The sequence below is a fragment of the Tachyglossus aculeatus genome, chromosome 24 (genome assembly GCF_015852505.1).
Source record: "Tachyglossus aculeatus isolate mTacAcu1 chromosome 24, mTacAcu1.pri, whole genome shotgun sequence".
NCBI lineage: Eukaryota > Metazoa > Chordata > Mammalia > Monotremata > Tachyglossidae > Tachyglossus > Tachyglossus aculeatus.
In genome coordinates this window covers 502,848-522,101 of record NC_052089.1, presented here as the reverse complement: position 1 = coordinate 522,101, position 19,254 = coordinate 502,848, and the positions used below count along the sequence as shown (strand labels likewise).

At 46.2% G+C, this 19,254-nt stretch overlaps 1 pseudogene; it reads left to right on the top strand.

Moving 5' to 3' along the window:
* Positions 1-16,578: 16,578 nt before the first annotated feature.
* LOC119945039 lies at positions 16,579-17,402 on the top strand (annotated as a pseudogene).
* The last annotated feature ends 1,852 nt before the right edge of the window (positions 17,403-19,254 follow it).

The window sequence follows — 19,254 nt, the reverse complement described above, 5'->3', positions numbered from 1 at the left end:
GAGAAAGGAGAAAGAGGGTGTAGAACAGTGTTTGACACATATAAGTTCTTAACAAATATTATTATTGTTATTAATTATTATTATTATTTATTATTATTATTGTTATTATTATTAAGAGGGGGCAGGATCGAAGAGAAGGGGGTTTTCAAATTATCTTCAGAGACGAGCCTAAGAGGTTTGGAAGACTGTGGTCTAGTGGAAAGGGTATGGTACTATGAATTTGGAAGGCCTGCATTCAAGTTAGTTTTTGGAAGTTATGGTATGTATAAAGTTTTATTGTGCTCCAAGCACTATGCTACCAGCTGGGGTAGATGCAAATATCACACAGTCCCTGCCATATATGGTGTTTACAATATAGATGAGCGTGGCCAGATTGAAAACAATGCTAACAATGGGTTGCACACAACAAGAGTAAACCAACCAAGGCAACAACATAAAGACAAGTAAATGAATAGTTCTTGCTCCAAGCAAAACAGTTCTTAGTTATAAAGCATGGCAGTTTCCCAAAATCTATTTCGGTAGGGGAGGGAGAAAACTCTTGAGCGCAAGGGTTTTAAGAGGGCACCAAAACCTATTTGACTCAGCCCCTGCCCACTCCCTGCCATGCAGGGAATGGGGATTGTGGCATATAGTGATCTGTGGCGACAGGGTAGGCTGGTCAAGGTGTATAAGGCAGAGGGGTTCAGCCTCCCTGATCTGCCACTGGTCTACTGGGGCATCCTGGACAAGCCCCTGAACCGGTTTGGCCCTCAGGTTCTGCATCTGTAAAATGGGGACAATACCACCTGCTCCTCCTTCATTCAATCATATTTATTGAGCGCTTACTGTGTTTAAAGCACTGTACTAAGAGCTTAATGGTATATGTTAAGTGCTTACTGTGTGCCTGAACTGTACTAAGCTCTGGGGTAGATACCAACAAATCAGGTTAGACACAGTCTCTTTCCCATGTAAGGCTCACAGTCTCAATTCCCATTTTACAGATGAGGAAACTGAGGCATAGAGAAGTAAAATGACTTGCCCAAGATCACTCAGTAGACAAGTGGCAGAGCCAGGATTAGAACCCATGACCTTCCGACTCCCAGGTCCATGCTCTATCCACTACACAATGCTGCTGCCCCTCCCTATCTCCTAAGATGTTCTGAGTGCAAAGTGGAATAAACTGGATGATAACTAGTAAAAACGAAGGCATTGTAAAATGCCAAGATAGTATGCATCCATAAAACCAGGTTTCTGCCCCTCATATAGGTGATTCCCCTACGTTGCTTCCTAGTGTGTTTTTAAATAACACGAAGGGAGAATCAATCAGTGGTATTTATTGAGCACTTACTGTATAAAAAGCACTGTACTACGTGCTTGAGGGAGTACAACAGACTTGGTAGACATCTTCCCAGCCCACATGAATTCATTCATTCATTCACTCATTCAATCGTATTTATTGAGCGCTTACTGTGTGCAGAGCACTGTACTAAGCGCTTGGAAAGTACAAGTTGGCAACATATAGAGACGGTCCCTACCCAACAGCAGGCTCACAGTCTAGAACGGGGAGACAGACACCAAAACAAAGCAGATTAACAAAATAAAATAAATAGAATAAACATGTACAAGTAAAATGAATAAATAGAGTAATAAATATGTACAAGCACATATAAATATATACAGGTGCTGTGGGGAGGGGAAGGAGGTAAGGTGGGGGGGATGAGGTGGGGGAGGAGGGGGAGAGGAAGGAGGGGGCTTAGTCTGGGAAGGCCTCCTGGAGGAGGTGAGCTCTCATTCGGGCTTTGAAGGCAGGAAGAGAGCTAGCTTGGCGGATGTGCGGAGGGAGGGCATTCTACGCCAGGGGGAGGACGTAGGCCAGGGATCGATGACGGAACAGGTGAGAACGAAGCACAGTGAGGAGGTTAGCGGCAGAGGAGCAGAGAGGGTACGGGTTGGGCTGTAGAAGGAAAGAAGAGAGGTGAGGTAGGAGGGGGCGACATGATGGAGAGCTTTGAAGCCGAGAGTGAGGAGTTTTTGCCTGATGTGTAGGTTGATTGGTAGCCACTGGAGACTTTTGAGGAGGGGAGTAACATGCCCGGAGCGTTTCTGCACAAAGATTATCCGGGCAGCAGCATGAAGTATAGATTGAAGTGGGGAGAGACAGGAGGATGGGAGATCAGAGAGGAGGCTGATGCAGTAATCCAGTCGGAATAGGATGAGCGATTGAACCAGCAAGGTAGCACTTTGGATGAAGAGGAAAGGGCGGATCTTGGCGATGTTGCGGAGGTGAGAGCAGCAGGTTTTGGTGACAGATTGGTTGTGAGGGGTGAATGAGAGAGCAGAGTCGAAGATGACACCTAGGTTGCGGGCTTGTGAGACGGGAAGGATGGTAGTGCCATCAACAGTGATGGGAAGATCAGGGAGAGGGCAGGGTTTCAGAGGGAAGATAAGGAGTGCAGTCGTGGACATATTGAGTTTTAGATGGCGGGCAGACATCCAGATGGAGATGTCTTGAAGGCAGGAGGAGACACGATCCTGAAGGAGGGGAGAGAGAGCAGGGGAAGAGATGTAGATTTGGGTGTCATCAGCGTATAAATGATAGTTGAAGCCGTGGGAGCGATTGAGTTCACCAAGGGAGTGAGTGTAGACAGAGAACAGAAGGGGACCAAGAACTGACCCTTGAGGAACCCTTACAGTAAGGGAATGGGAGGGGGAGGAGGAGCCTGCAAAAGAGACTGAGAATGAACGTCCGGAGAGATGAGGAGACTCAGGAGAGGACAGAGTCTGTGAAGCCAAGGGTGGGTAGCATGTTAAGGAGAAGGGGGTGATCCACAGTGTTGAAGGCAGCTGAGAGGTCGAGGAGGCTTAGGATGGAGTAGAAGCCGTTGGATCTGACAAGAAGGAGGTCACTGGTGACCTTTGAAAGGTCAGTTTCCGTGGAATGTAGGGGACAGAAGCCAGATTGGAGGGAGTTGAGGAGGGAGTTGGCGTTGAGGAACTCGAGTCAGTGTGTGTAGATGATGCGTTCAAGGAGTTTGGAAAGGAATGGTAGGAGAGAGATAGGGTGATAACTAGAAGGGGGGAGGGGTCAAAAGAGGGATTTTTTAGGATGGGGAGACATGGGCATGTTTGAAGGCAGAGGGGAAGGAACCAGTGGAAAGTGAGCGGTTGAAAATGGACGTTAAGGAGGGGAGGAAGGATGGAGCGAGAGATTTCATAAGATGAGAGGGAATGGGGTCAGAAACACGGGTGGCAGGAGTAGCACTTGAGAGGAGGGAGGAGATCTCATCTGAGAATGCTACTGGGAAGGATGGGACAGTAGCGGAGAGGGTTGAGAGCCGGGTGGTTGGAGAAGTGGGAGGAGTGACTTTGAGGAGGTCAGACCTGATGGATTTAATTTTATTAATGAAGTAGGAGGCCACATCACTGGGGGTGAGGGAAGGGGGAGGGGGAGGAACAGGGGGCCTGAGAAGGGAGTTAAATATATGGAAGAGCTGACGGGGAAGATGGGCATGGGTGCCAATAAGGGAGGAGAAATAGTTTTGTCTGGCAGAGGAGAGGGCAGAGTTAAGGCAGGAAAGGATAAACCTGAAGGGAACGAGGCTGGCATGGTGTTTAGACTTTCGCCAGCAGCGTTCAGCAGCTCGAGCATAAGAGCGAAGGGGGCGGACAGTGGCAGTGATCCAGGGCTGTGGGTTAGTGGTACGAGAGAGGCAAAGGGAAAGGGGAGCGAGGGAGTCAAGCTGAGTAGAGAGCGTAGAGTTGAGAGAAGTAATCTTATCTTCAAGATTGGGTAGAGAGGAAAGGGAGGCGAAGTGGCATGTGAGGCACTCAGAGAGATGGATGGGGTAGAGAGAAGCGGAGGTCTCTGTGAGGTAATATAGATTTACAGGGGAGAGGAGTATGAGTGAGGGGGCAGGTGAGAAGATTATGATCAGAGAGAGGGATTTCAGAGTTGTTGAGGGTGGAGCTAGTGCAGCGGTAGGAGATGATGAGGTCGAGGGTGTGACGAAGTTGGTGAGTGGGCGAGGTGGGGTGGAGCAGGAGGTTGGCAGCATCAAGGAGAGATAGAAGGCAGGTGGGAGAGGAGTCAACAGGGACATCCATGTGGATGTTGAAGTCTCCAAGGATCAGAGTGGGTATGGAAAAGGAGAGAAGGAAAGTGAGGAAGGGGTGAAAATCGTTAAAGAATTTGGAGGTGGGGCTGGGGCCTCAGTAGATGACGGATTTGACTGACCCATGGACAATTCATCCTTCTGCTGTAGGCGTCATCTGCCTATTTTATGGTTGCTTCTGCATGTTAATTGTTAACTGCCCTCTCTGATGTCATCATGGGAGAAGCAGCATGGCTCAGCAGAAAGAGCACGGGCTTTGGAGTCAGAGGTAATGGATTCAAATCCCGGCTCCGCCAATTATCAGCTGTGTGACTTTGGGCAAGTCACTTAACTTCTCTGTGCCTCAATTACCTCATCTGTAAAATTGGGATTAAGACTGTGAGCCCCTCGTGGGACAACTTGATCAGCTTGTAACCTCACTTAAGCACATAGTAAGTGCTTAATAAATGCCATCATTATTATTATCTGCTTATTTTATTTTTGCAATCGCATGTTAATCGTTATCTGCTCTCTGTGATGTTATCTGCTTATTTTTTCCATCACATGTTAATTGTTAACTGTTCTCTGTGATGTCCTCATCTACTTATTTTATCGCCATCGCATGTTAATTGTTAACTGCTCTGTGATGTCATCATCTACTTATTTTATTATTGCTACTGCTTTATTGCTAATGCATGTTAATTGTTAACTACTCTCTGTGCTGTCATTTACCTTGCTGACCTCACCATGGACTATCAATTCCCCTGCTTCCATCTGCCCTTCCCTGTCCTCACCTTTGCCTTCCCCTCTCCCACCCAGCTCTTTCCCTCCCTTTCCCCCGACCCCACCCCTCCCCCGACCCCATCTCCAGGATCCCTTTGTACCAGCGCCAACCCTCAACGAATCCTTCCCCTCCTCCCCGCCCCCACCCCATCCAGTTCTCCTTTCTCATCACCAACCCTCTTCCCCCTCTCCCCACCCAGGCCCCCACCAACTCATTCCAAAACAAACCCTCCCCACCACTAGCACCATTCCCCTTCCACAGCTGTTGCCAAGTGTGGTCTTTGGAACCCCCGCTCCATTATTAGTAAACTCCCTTTCATCCTTGACCTGCTCCTTTCCAGCTCGCTCCTCCTCCTCCTCCTCCTACTCCTTCTCCTCCTCCCACTTCTCCTCCTCCTCCTCCTCCTCGCTGTAACCGACACATGGCTCAGCCCGTATGACACGGTCTTTTCTGCTGTTCTTTCCAGTAGAGGCTTTTTCTTCTCCCACTCCCTTAGACTCAGCAGAAAAAGAGGGTGAGTCGGCTTCCTTCTCTCACCCCAGTGTCGCTTTTGCACTATCCCTCCTCCCCCTTCCCTTTCCTTCTCTTCCTTTGAAGCCCATATTATTCTCCTCTACCACCCCCTCCAGATTCTTGTAGCCATCATCTACGGGCCCTCTGGCCCCACCTCTAATTTATTTAACGATTTTGACCCCTTTCTCACCTTCTTTCTCTGCTTTTCCATGCCCACTGTGATCCTCGAAGACTTCAACATCCACACGGATTTCCCTGGTGACTCCTCTGCCGCCCGCCTTCAATCTCTCCTGGACGCTGCCAACCTCCTGCTCCATCCCCCCTCACCCACTCACCAACTTGGTCACACCCTGGATTTGATAATCTCCTACTGCTGCACTATCTCCACCCTCACCAAATCTGAAATCCCTCACTGATCATAACCGTCTCACCTGCCTCCTCACTCACACTCCTCCCCCATGTAAATTTATATTACTACCCCACAGATACCTCTGCTCTCAGTATATCCAAGACTAAACTCCTTAGCTTCCCTCCCAAACCTTGTCCCCTCCCTGACTTTCCCATCACTGTAGATGACACTACCATCCTTCGCATCTCACAAGCCCACAGCCTTGGTGTCATCCTCGACTCTGCTCTCTCATTCACCCCACACATCCAATCCGTCACTAAAACCTGCCAGTCTCACCTCCACAACATCCCAAAGATCTGCCCTTTCGTCTCCATTCAAACCGCTACCTTGCTGGTTCAGTCTCTAATCCTATACCGACTGGATTACTGCATCAGTCTACTTTCTGATCTCCCATCCTCCTGTCTCTCCCTGTTTCAGTCTATATTTCACTTTACTGCCTGTAGTGGGCATGTCACTCTGGGCACGTCATTCCCCTACTCAAAAATCTCCAGTGGTTGAATCAAGTAAAAACTCCTCACTCTCGGCTTCAAGGCTTCAAGGCTCTCCATCGCCTCGACCCCACCTACCTCACCTCCCTTTTTTCCTTGTACAGCCCAACCCACATCCTCCACTCCTCTGCCACTGATCTCCTCACTGTGCCTCGTTCTTGCTGTCCCGCCGTCGACCCCTGGCCCACGTCCTTCTCCTGCCCTGGAATGCCCTCCCTCCACACATCTGCCAAGCTAGCTCACTTCCTCCCTTCAAAGCCCTACTGAGAGTTCACCTCCTCCAGGAGGCCTTCCCGGGCTGAGACCCCCTTTTCCTCTTCTCCTCCCCATCCTCCCACCCTACTTCCTTCCCCTCCCCACATCACTTGTATATATTTGTGCAGATATATTACTCTATTGATTTTACTTGTACATACTTATTCAATTTATTTTGTTAATGATGTGCATATAGCTAAAATTCTATTTATTCTGATGATTTTGGCACCTGTCTACATTTTTTGTTTTGTTGTCTGTTTCTCCCTTCTAGCCCGTTGTTGGGTGGGGACCGTCTCTATATGTTGCCGACCTGTACTTCCCAAGCACTTAGTTCAGTGTTCTGCACACAGTAAGCCCTCAATAAATACGATTGAATGAATGAATGAAAATACTAAAAATGGAAGATAAAATGTGGAGGAGGGGGAGGAGGAAGCGAAGGGGGAGTGTGACACAAGTATAGAAAAAGGAAGGGGAAAGTGTTCATATTACAGGCAACTGTGCACAAGTCATGGTGTGGACATTGCCAGAATCCCTCTTGGGCCGAAGTGGCACCAAGCTCAAGGTGTTTGTTGTTGTTGTGTGTGTCTACATTTTTTAAGATGGTATTTGATATTTGCTACATACCAGACACCTTACTATGCCTCGGCGTAGATAAAAGCTAATTAGGTTGGATTCAGCAGTCCCTGCCCCACATGGAACTCACAGTCTTAATCCCCATTTTTCCAGATGAGGTAACTGAGGAACAGAAAAGTGAAAAGACTTGCCCAAGGTCACATAGCAGACATGTGGCAGAGCGAGGATTAGAATCCAGATCCTTCTGACTCTCAGGCCCCTACTCTACCCATTAAACCACGCTATGTCTCTTGAAGCAGCAGTTCTCTCGTAGACCTGCTTCTCTTGAAGCGGTGGTTTCTACCACTGAGCCCTCTCGACAGGCTTGTACTCTTCAGTAGAATAAATGATTGGTTGCAAAGCAAATGTAGGATCAGGGTGGGATCCAAATGGTCTTCATTTTCTATTTCCTAAATGAAATAATAATAATGATAATAATAATAATGGAATTTTTTAAGTGCTTACTATGTGCCAAGCACTGTTCTAAATACTGGGGTAGATGCAAGGTGATCAGGTTGTCACACGGGGGGCTCACACTCTTAATCCCCATTTTACAGATGAGGTAACTGAAGCACAGAGAAGCTAAGTGATTTGTCCAAAGTCACACAGCAGATAGGTGTTGGAGTCAGGATTAGAACCCAAAACCTCTTACTCCCAAGCCTGTGCTATTTCCACTGAGCCACACTGCTTCTCAATGCAAATTGAAAGTCTCCAAATTGACGTGCTCTCTCATTGCTTCACCTCATGTCTGAGAAAGTTATAAGTCCATGGTCAGAATCTTAGGAAAATATCATTACCATTACCTGTATTCATTCATTCATTCAATCGTATTTATTGAGCACTTACTGTATGCAGAGCGCTGTACTAAGCGCTTGGGAAGTACAAATCGGCAACATATAGAGACAGTCCCTACCCAACAATGGGCTCACAGTCTTAAAGAGGAAGACAGACAACAAAACAAAACAAATAGACAGGTGTCAATACCATCAGAATAAATAGAATTATAGTAGAATTGTAGCTATATACACATCATTAATAAAATAGAGTAATAAATATGTACAAATAAAATAAATAGAGTAATAGGTATATACAAATATATGCAAGTGTTATGGGGAGGGGAAGGGGGTAGAGGGAAGGAGGGGGGTGATCTGGAGGGGAGGAGAAGGAGTGGAAAAATGGGGTTCTCAGTCTGGGAAGGCCTCCTGGAGGAGGTGAGCTCTCAGTAGAGCTTTGAAGGAAGGAAGAGAGCTAGTTCGGTGGATGTGTGGAAGGAGGGCATACCAGACCAGAGGTAGGATGTGGTCCAGGGGTCGATGGCGGGACAGGCAAGAACGAGGCACAGTGAGGAGGATATCTGCAGAGGAACGGAGTGTGCGGGCTGGGCGGGTGCGTCACTTTGCTGTATCTATGGAGCGCTTACCGCATACAGAGCACTACACTAAGAGCTGGGGCGAGTACAATCCCCCGATGAACAGGCATATTTCCTGCCCACAAAGAGGCAGGTGAGCAGTTGCTGTGTTTGGGGGGGGTGGGCCCAAGCTTGGCTCTTCCTTGACCCCCCCCCCCCGATTGCTATTGACACCGACCAAGATCCACGTGCGTCCCTACCTCTCCCGAGGGTGGCCGAGTGCCCATTGGACCCCAGACATGACCCTCACCGACATCCGGGAGGATTCTGCTGGTAAACGGATAGGAGCTAGTGTCTGCAGGGAGGAAAGTTTCCCCCGAAGTTGCTAGTGATCCACGGCGAGACGATCCGGGTGTTGGAGATGCTCTGCGGGTGGAGAGGAGATCTCGGTCCTCTCCAGAAACTTCGCCCTTCACACTCCCCTCGACCCCAACCCGCCCAGATCCTGCACCAAATTAACGATGTTGCCAAGAGTCTGGGGGTGGGAAGGGTCTTCCAGAGGCCCCCCTGACTCTGCCCTACACTTTTCTCCTCCCTACAGCACTTGTGTATATTTGTACATATTTATTACTCTATTTATTTTATTAATGATGTGCATATAGTTATAATTCTATTTATTTTGATGGTATTGATACCTGTCTACTTGTTATGTTTTGCTGTCTCTCTCCCCCTTCTAGACTGTGAACCCGTTGTTGGGTAGGGACTGTTTCTATATATTGCCGAATTGTACTTTCCAAGGGCTTAGTACAGTGCTCTGCCTACAGTAAGCGCTCAATAAATAATATTGAATGAATAAATGAATGAATGGGCTGTAGAAGGAGAGAAGGGAGGTGAGGTAGGAGGGGGTGAGGTGTTGGAGAGCCTTGAAGCCGAGAGTGAGGAGTTTTTGCTTAATTCAAAGGTTGATAGGCAACCACTGGTGATTTTTGAGGAGGGAAGTGACATGCCAAGAAAATTTCTGTACAGAGATAATCCAGGCAGCAGAGTGAAGTATATTCTGAAGCAGGAAGATACAGGAGAGTGGGAGAGCAGAAAGGATGCTGATGCAGTAATCCAGTCGGGATAGGATGAGAGATTGAACCAGCAAGGTAGCAGTTTGAATGGAGAGGAAAGGGTAGATCTTGGCGAAGTTGTGGAGGTGAGACCAGCAGGTTTCAGTGACGGAAACTGTACACTGTAAACTCCTTGTGGGCAGGGATCTTGCCTACGAACTCTGTAGTTTTATACTTTCCCAAGCACTTAATACTGTTCCCTGCACAAAGCAAGAGTTCAATAAAACCATAGATTGATTACCAGTTAACATTTTCTTAAGCTTTCCCAGAATTCAAAGGACCAAAAACATTAGTATTAGATTGTGAGCCCCTTGAGGGACAAGGACTGTGTTTAATTCCCCACAGTGTATTCTTCCCCAGTGCTTAGTACTGTGCACTCAGTGAGTATTTAATAAATACTATTACAAGTACTGCGATACTACAGGGAAAGAAGCATCTTCTTGATAGAAAAGCAGAGAAAGGGAAACAGCATAGCCTAGTTGATAAATACGGATGTGGGAGTCAGAGGACCTGGGTTCAAACCCAACTTTGCCACTTGTCCACTGGGTGACTTTGGGCAAGTCGCTTAGCTCCTCTGGGTCTCAGTTGGCTCATCTGTAAAATGGGGCTTAAATCAATCAATTGTATTTATTGAGAGCTCGATGTGTGCAGACCACTGTAGTAACACTTGGGAGAGTACAATGTAAGAGAGTTGGTAGACATGTTCCTTCCCACATGTCCCTCCTTCTTCCTATTCCTCCTCAAATAAATGTGTGCCCCACACATTTAGACTGTGAGTCTTGTTTGCGGCACAGACTGTGCCCAACCTGATTATCTTTTATCTACCCTAGGGCTTAGTACTGTGCTTGACACAAAATAAGCACTTAACAAGTACCACTAAAAAAAAAACATGGACAGAAAGGTCCTTTGCTGGGTATAGGGTGGGGTTGAAGCCAATGACAGAAAACACATCTGATCCACAAGGAAATGCTTATGACGAGATACTTTGATTTATGGACCAAATCAATCGAGATTATTACATACTGTAATCAATCAATCAGTTGTATTTATTGAGCACTTACTGAGTACATTAGCACTGTAATATGCACTTGGACGAGTAAAATATAACAGAATTGGTAGACACGTTCCCTGCCCACAAGGACATGACATGATATGCTGACTCAAATACTGTGGTACTTCCTAATTATTGAGAAATTCACAACAAGGCCCGCAGAAAACTCGACATTACAGACAGCATTCAAGTAATAGATACACACCAAAGTGAATGGGCTTGTTTTTTCAAGCCAGCTAAAATTCAATGGCATTTTAAATGTCTGCTATTAAAGAATGCAAATTTATCCCCCTTTGTACGGCTTTCTTATATGCCAAAATCAACCATATCACTAGATGATATTGAAACATTTTTCATGAAGCATTTTAATAGAGTATTTTGTTAATGTACAATTAGAGATCTTGAAGTTGACTTATAAACAGTATTTTCATCCTTTTGCTATTAATGTTAATTTGCATATATAAAAAATTCACAAAATATTTTTATTGTTATATTATATGATATGAGCCAAGATCTATGCTGAGCACCAGTGGATATATGAGATGATCAGGTCAGATACTGTCCCTGTCCCCCAAAGGCCTTGCAGTCCAAGGGGATGGAAGGTGAAGAGGTATTTCTAACGCCCATTTTATAGATGAGGAGATTGAAGCCCAGATATTACGTGACTTGCCCGCGATTGCACAGCAGTTAAGTGGTAGGGCCGAGATTAGAACCCAGGAAGCTGACTGCCATACTCTTTCCAGTAACCATGCTGCTACAATCTGGAAGATGAAATAGTTTGTATCTGCTCTCTGTGACATCATTATCTGCCTATTTTATTATTGCCAAAGCATGGTAATCGTTAACTACCCTCTGTGATGCCATCCCGTATTTCTATCATTGCTACTGTTATATCGCTTCTGCAACTCAATTGTTAACCTCCCACTGTGGTGTCACTTGCCCTGCTGACCTCACCATGAACTTTCAATTCCCTTGCTCCCAACTGCCATTCCCATTCCTCACCTTCCGCTTCCCCACTCCCACCTAGCTTTTTCCCTCCCTCTTCCACACCACGACAACTCCCCCTCACCCCCTACCCAGGATCCCTCTGTACCAGCGCCAATCCTCAACTCATCCCTCCCGGCCCCCTACCTCCTCTCCTCCCCACCCCCACCGCATTCCAGTTCGCCTTTCCCATCGGCACCCCCCTTCCCACTCTCCCTGCCTAGGCCCCCGCCAACTCATCCCAATCCAAACCCTCCCCATCCCTCGCACCCTTCCCCCTCCCTCCCCTCCCTCGACAGCTGCTGCCAAGTGTGGCCTCTGGAACCCCCGATACGTTATAAGTAAGCTCCCTTTCATCCTGGACCTATTCCTTTCCAGGTCTCTACTCCTCCACGCCCTAACTGAAACACAGCTGTCCCTGGATGGCACGGTCTCTTCTGCTGCTCTCTCCAGTGGTGACCTCTTCTTCACCCACTCCCCCAGACTCACCGGAAAAGGAGGAGGTGTCAGTTTCCTTCTCGCCCCCCAATGTCGCTTTCGCACTATCCCTCCTCCCCCTTCCCTTTCCTTCCCTTCCTTTGAAGCCCACATTATTCGCCTCTACCACCCCCTACAAATTCTTGTAGCCGTCATCTACCGCCCCTCCCGGCCCCACCTCCAACTTCTTTAACGATTTTGACACCTTCTTCACCTTCCTTTTCTCCTTTTCCATGCCCACTCTGATCCTCAGAGACTTCAACATCCACATGGATATCCCTGGTGACTCCTCTGCCGCCCACCTTCTATCTCTCCTTGACGCTGCCAACCTCTTGGTCCACCCCACCTCGCCCACTCACCAACTTGGTCACACCTCGATCTCATCATCTCCTAACGCTGCACTGTCTCCACCCTCACCAACTCTGAAATCCCTCTCTCTGATAATAATCTTCTCACCTGCCTCCTGAATCACACTCCTTTCCCCTGTAAATCCATATTACTCCCTCACAGAGATCTCCACTCTCTTGACCCCATCCATCTTTCTGAGCGCCTCACACGCCACCTCGCCTCCCTTTCCTCTCTACCCAATCTTGATGATCAGATTACTGCTCTCAACTCTACCCTTTCTACTCAGCTAGACTCGCTCGCTCCCCTTTCCCTTCGCCGCTCTCGTACCACTAACCCACAGCCCTGGATCACTGCCACTGTCCGCCTCCTTCGCTCTTATACTCGAGCTGCCGAACGCTGCTGGCGAAAGTCTAAACACCATGCCAACCTCGTTCACTTCAAGTTTATCCTTTCCTGCCTTAACCCAGCCCTCTCCTCTGCCAGACAAAACTATTTCTCCTCCCTTATTGACACCCATGCCCATCATCCCCTTCAGCTCTTCGGTACATTCAACTCCCTTCTCAGGCCACCGGTTCCTCCCCCTCCTCCTTCCCTCACCCCCAACGATCTGGCCTCCTACTTCATTAACAAAATTAAATCCATCTGGTCTGACCTTCCCAAAGTTATTCCCCCACCTTCTCCAACCCCCTGGCTCTCAATGCTCTCTGCTACTCTCCCAACCTTCCCAGCAGTATCCTCAGAGGAAGTCTCCTCCCACCTCTCCAAGTGTTACTCCGGCCACCTGTGATCCTGACCCCATTCCCTCTCATCTCGTGAAATCTCTCGCTCCGTCCCTTCTCCCCTCCGTCACGTCCACCGTCAACCACTCACTCTCCACTGGTTCCTTCCCCTCTGCCTTCAAACATTCCCATGTCTCTCCCATCCTAAAAAAACCCCTCTCTTGACCACACCTCACCTGACTCTGTCCTACACTTTTCTCCTCCCTACAGCACTTGTGTATATTTGTAAATATTTATTACTCTATTTATTTTATTAATGATGTGCATATAGTTATAATTCTATTTATTTTGATGGTATTGATACCTGTCTACTTGTTATGTTTTGCTGTCTCTCTCCCCCTTCTAGACTGTGAACCCGTTGTTGGGTAGGGACTGTTTCTATATATTGCCGAATTGTACTTTCCAAGGGCTTAGTACAGTGCTCTGCCCACAGTAAGCGCTCAATAAATAATATTGAATGAATAAATGAATGAATGGGCTGTAGAAGGAGAGAAGGGAGGTGAGGTAGGAGGGGGTGAGGTGTTGGAGAGCCTTGAAGCCGAGAGTGAGGAGTTTTTGCAAAATGGGGATGCAATGCCTGTTCTCCCTTCTACTCACATTGTGAGCTTTCTGTGGGACAAGAACTGTATCTTTCATTCATTCATTCAATCGTATTTATTGAGCCCTTACTCTGTGCAGAGCACTGTACTAAAAGCTTGGGAACTACAAGTTGGCAGCATTTAGAGATGGTCCCTACCCAACAGTGGGCTCACAGTCTAGGAGGAGACAGAGGACAAAACAAAACATATTAACAAAATAAAATAAATATAATAAATATGTACAAATAAAATAAATAAATGAATAAATAGAGCAATAAATATGTACAAACATATACATATATACATATACACAGGTGCTGTGGGGAGGGCAAGGAGGTAAGGCGGGGGATGGGGAGGGGGAGGAGGGGGAGAGGAAGGAGGGGGCTCAGTCTGGGAAGGCCTCCTAGAGGAGGTTAGCTCTCAGTAGGGCTTTGAAGGGAGGAAGAGAGCTAGCTTGGCAGATGTGCGGAGGGAGGGCATTCCAGGCCAGGGGGATGACGTGGGCAGGGGGTCGATGGCAGGACAGGCGAGAACGAAGCATGGTGTGGAGATTAGCAGCAGAGGAGCGGAGGGTGCGGGCTTGGCTGTAGAAGGAGAGAAGGGAAGTGAGGTAGGAGGGGGCGAGGTGATGGAGAGCCTTGAAGCCGAGGGTGAGGATATTTTACCTGATTCGTAGGTTGATTGGTTGCCACTGGAGATTTTTAAAGAGGGGAGTAATATGCCCAGAGAGTTTCTGGACAAAGGCGATCCGGGCAGCGATGTGAAGTCTGGATTGAAGTGGGGAGAGACAGGAGGTTGGGAGATCGGAGAGGAGGCAGATGCAGTAATCCAGACGGGATAGGATGAGAGCTTGAACCAGCAGGGTAGCGGTTTGGATGGAGAGGAAAGGGCAGATCTTGGCGATGTCGTGGAGGTGAGATCGGCAGGTTTTGGTGACGGATTGGACGGGAGGGGTGAACGAGAGAGCGGAGTCGAGGATGACACCAAGGTTGCGGGTTTGTGAGATGGGAAAGATGGTAGTGCCACGGTGATGGGAAAGTCAGGGAGAAGGTAGGGTTTAGGAGGGAAGATAAGGAGCTCAGTCTTGGATATATTGAGTTTTAGATGGCAGGCAGACATCCAGATGGAGATGTCCTGTAAGCAGAAGGAGGGAGGGAGAGAGAGCAGGGGCAGAGATGTAGATTTGGGTGTCATCAGCGTAGAGATGATAGTTGAAGCCGTGGGAGCGAATGAGTTCACCAAAGGAGTGGGTGTAGTTCAAGAACAGAAGGGGACCAAGAACTGACCCTTGAGAAACCCCTAGAGTAAGGGGATGGGAGGGGGAGGAGGAACCCACAAAAGAGACTGAGAATGAACGGCTGGAGAGATAAGAGGAGAACCAGGAGAGGACAAAGTCTGTGAAGCCAAGATTGGATAGCGTCTTGAGGAGAAGGGGGTGGTCCACAGTGTCGAAGGCAGCTGAGAGTTCGAGGAGGATTAGGATAGAGTAGGAGCCGTTGGATTTGGCAAGCAGCAGGTCATTGGTGACCTTTGAGAGGGAACTTTCCGTGGAATGTAGGGGACAGAAGCCAGATTGGAGGGGGTCGAGGAGAGAGTTGGTGTTAAGGAATTCGAGGCGTGTGTGTAGACGACTCGTTCAAGGAGTTTGGAAAAGAATGGTAGGAGGGAGATAGGGTGAGAACTAGAAGGTGAGGTGGGGTCAAGAGAGGGTTTTTTTAGGATGGGAGAGATGTGGGCACGTTCTGATTATCTTTTATTCAGCCTAACACTTAGACAGTGCTTGACATGAAATAAAGACTTAGGAAAATCATAATTATCTTTAACATTGAGCTAACTAGTACCCTGTTAGCCGTAAGAAATAACCCAGCCTACAGGGATACTGATGTCTTCTCTGGGACTAGCTTAAACCCAAAGAGAATCCCTTAACAATTCTAGCATTGGGAATTCTAGGATTCTATCTGTTCTGTCATAAATCAGGCATAGCATGGAGAAAATTTCAATATAATGGTGGAAAAGGAAGTATCAAGCCGTACTGTCAAAAGCATGGGCCCCAGATCTCAAAAGCATAGGTCAGGGAGTCAGAGGATCCAAGTTCAAACCCCAGCTCTTCCACTTGCCAGCTGTGTGACCTTGGACAAGTCACTTTACACTTTGCTTCAATTTCTTCATTTGTAAAATGGGGATTCAATACCTGTTTTCTCTCCTATTTAGACAGTGAGTCCCATCAGTGACAGGGTCTCTATCCTGCCACTTTCCCAGAGCCCAGCACAGTCCTTGGCACATGGTAAGCACTTAACAGATACTACAATTATTTTTATAATAGTAATCTCATCCTAAATGGATGAATGAAGTTGGCTTTACAAGCCTGTAGTTATGCAAGTCATCACCCATCTTTAAAGATGAAGTGAGATTCCTTGAAGTATTCTCATGAGAGTGAGAGAGAGATAGCAGTCAGAGAGTGCTTACATTGATCGAATCCTCATCTTTACTGTTTTAATTTATCTGAGCAGATTATGCCACCACCTAAGGAGATGTCCCAGAGAAATGTTACCCTGGTCACGGAATTTATTCTGATGGGGCTAACGGATTGTCCGGAGCTACAGCCTGTATGCTTTGTGCTCTTTCTATTATCTACTTCGTCACAATAGTAGGAAACCTTGGGTTGCTTATGTTGATCTGGACAGATTCTCGGCTTCACACCCTCACTCATTCATTCATTCAATCGTATTTATTGAGCGCTTACTGTGTGCAGAGGACTGTACTGTACCTCATGAACTTTTTTCTCCCAAATTTGTCCTTTCTGGATGTTTGTTATTCCACAAATGTCACTCCCAAAATGCTGATGGATTTCTTATCACAATATAAAACCATTTCTTTGGCTTCCTGTTTAGTGCAGTGTTATTTCTTCATCGCCATGGTGATTACAGAATACTACATGCTGGCAGTTATGGCCTATGACTGGTACGTGACCATGTGTAGACCCTTGCTTTACCACAGCAGAATGACAAGGCTGTATGTCTCCACTTAGTGGTTGCTCTCTCTCTCTCTCTCTCTCTCTCTCTCTCTCTCTCTCTATATATATATATATATATATATATATATATATGGATTTCTTAGCGGGCTGATCTGGACATATCACATCTGGACATATCACAACGTACTGTGACTCCAACATAATAAACCATTTCTATTGTGCTGATTCCCCTCTCATAAGACTGGCTTGCCCCGATTCTTTCATCAAGGAAATGTCAGTGCTTATAGTGGCCAACTTTAACCTCTCCAACTCACTCCTTATCCTCCTCATTTCATACATCTTCATTCTGGTAGATGTTCTGAGGATGCACTCTGCTGAGGGTAGGATGAAAGCCTTTTTCACCTGTGTATCACATTTGATAGTGGTGACTATTCTACGAAACTCTTTTCTGTATATTTTTAAGACCCCCAACTCAAAAGTCCGTAGAGCAATCGAAAATAATAGCAGTTTTCCATACCTTTGTGAGTCCAATGCTAAATCCCCTTATCTATAGCTTGAGGAACAAGAATGTGAAGGAAGCTCTTTGGAAAATTGTCAGAGGAAACCCACTTTCCAAATAAAACTGAATATTGAATACATCATTTTGATAAAAATATAAAATGTGTATTGATGAAGCTTGATTCAGCTTAATCATTTGAACTATAACATATATGTAGGAAAGAAGTATTTTATTAACCTCAGGGCAATAATAGAAAATGATCCATTTCCTGATAGAGTTTAAAGGAAAAACTACTAATAGGCAGGGAAAATGAACAGATGTTTTACACTTTAATAAAGGAAAAATATTGATATTTGACTGTATTTCCAATTTTCATACACTATTGAGCACTTACTGTTATGCTCCAAGCACTGTACCAAGCACCATGGAGAATACAATAGAGGTTGTAGTTATGATCCCTAGCACTTGCCACTGGGTTTTGCATATGTCACCTGCTCTTTAAATATCGGTCAATCAATCAATCAATCAGTAATATTTATTGAATGCTTACTTTGTGCACAGCATTACACTAAACACTTGGGAGAGTACACTCTAACAGAAATCGTAGACACATTACCTCCCCACAATATTATTCATTCATTCATTCAGTCATATTTATTGAGTACTTACCTTGTGCAGAGAAATGTACTAAGCCCTTGGGAAAGTACAATACAACAATAAACAGGCACATTCCCTGCCCAAAGTGACCTTACAGTCTAGAGGGAATATTAACCAGAACACTATCAGAGTTCTTTATTGAGAGAAATTTCAGTGAAAGATTTCTACTATGCTCAGTCACAACTGAGCACAATGTCTGATTTTTTTTCAATTCAGATGACCAAATTATCCGAGTCTGCAGACTTTTCTCTTTAAGGTGCTTCCGGTGAATCCTGGCTTTCTGTCTTGTGGGGAAGGTTTGGGAGTAAGCCTGTTTGTTTCTATCTGCATAATCCATCTGTCCTTTCTTTCCTAATCTTTTATTTATGGAACTGTCTTGCCCTTCAAATGCAACTGCCAAGGTGCTGTCTTATTTCTGATCAAACAGAGGATAATTTTATTTGCAGGAGTTTCCTTTTAGTGTTACATTTTCATTCCCATTCTTTTTATCTTTTTAAAGAATAATATATTCTCACTGCTGTTCCTTCCCATTGTCTGGTGAAGACTGGTGATTATTTTGAACTGAAGCTTGCCTTAAAAAGGAAAGCTTCCTCAAGATTGTTTTACATAGACTGCAGGACATTATATGGGTAATCTTAAATCATGTTGAATTGATTATTTTTGCTGAGCGGTAATGTCTTCCTATATGCTGCCACTTCCTCTCTAGACTGTAAGATCCTTGTAGGCTAGGAATATGTCTACCAAATCTGTCATATTGTACTCTCCCAAGAGCTTAGTCCAGTGCTCTGCACACAGTGAACTCTCAATAAATACAATTGATTGACCTGAAGTCCACCTAGGTTGCAGTTACCATCCTGCTGTTCCTTCTTTCCTCTCCTTGCTGCTGACCTGCCTCCTGAGTGTGAAGGAAATGAAGTTATACAGAGTCTAAATGCTATCATTATTATTATTATTATTTGGGTCACAGGTTTGTAAGTGGGAATAGAAATTCTTGACTTTAAAATAGTGAATCTTATCCCAATGACCCAGACTCTGGTTGGTGCTAGTATTGGGTTTTCCCGAGGCATATTCCCTGAGGCAGATTTTCTTCCTGAAGAACTCTCTTCACGTACTACCCTTGGCTGCATGCAGCTTTGGAGCTACCTCCTATCTTACTTCTAACATGTCAGGAACTTTAGCCCTACATAGACTTCATGCCAGGGCAAGTGTCTCACTGCTCTTCTATTACAACCCAGCCCACAAACTTCACTCCTCTAATGCCAACCTTCTCACTGTACCTTGATCTCCTCTATCTTCTTGCTGACCTCTGGCCAATG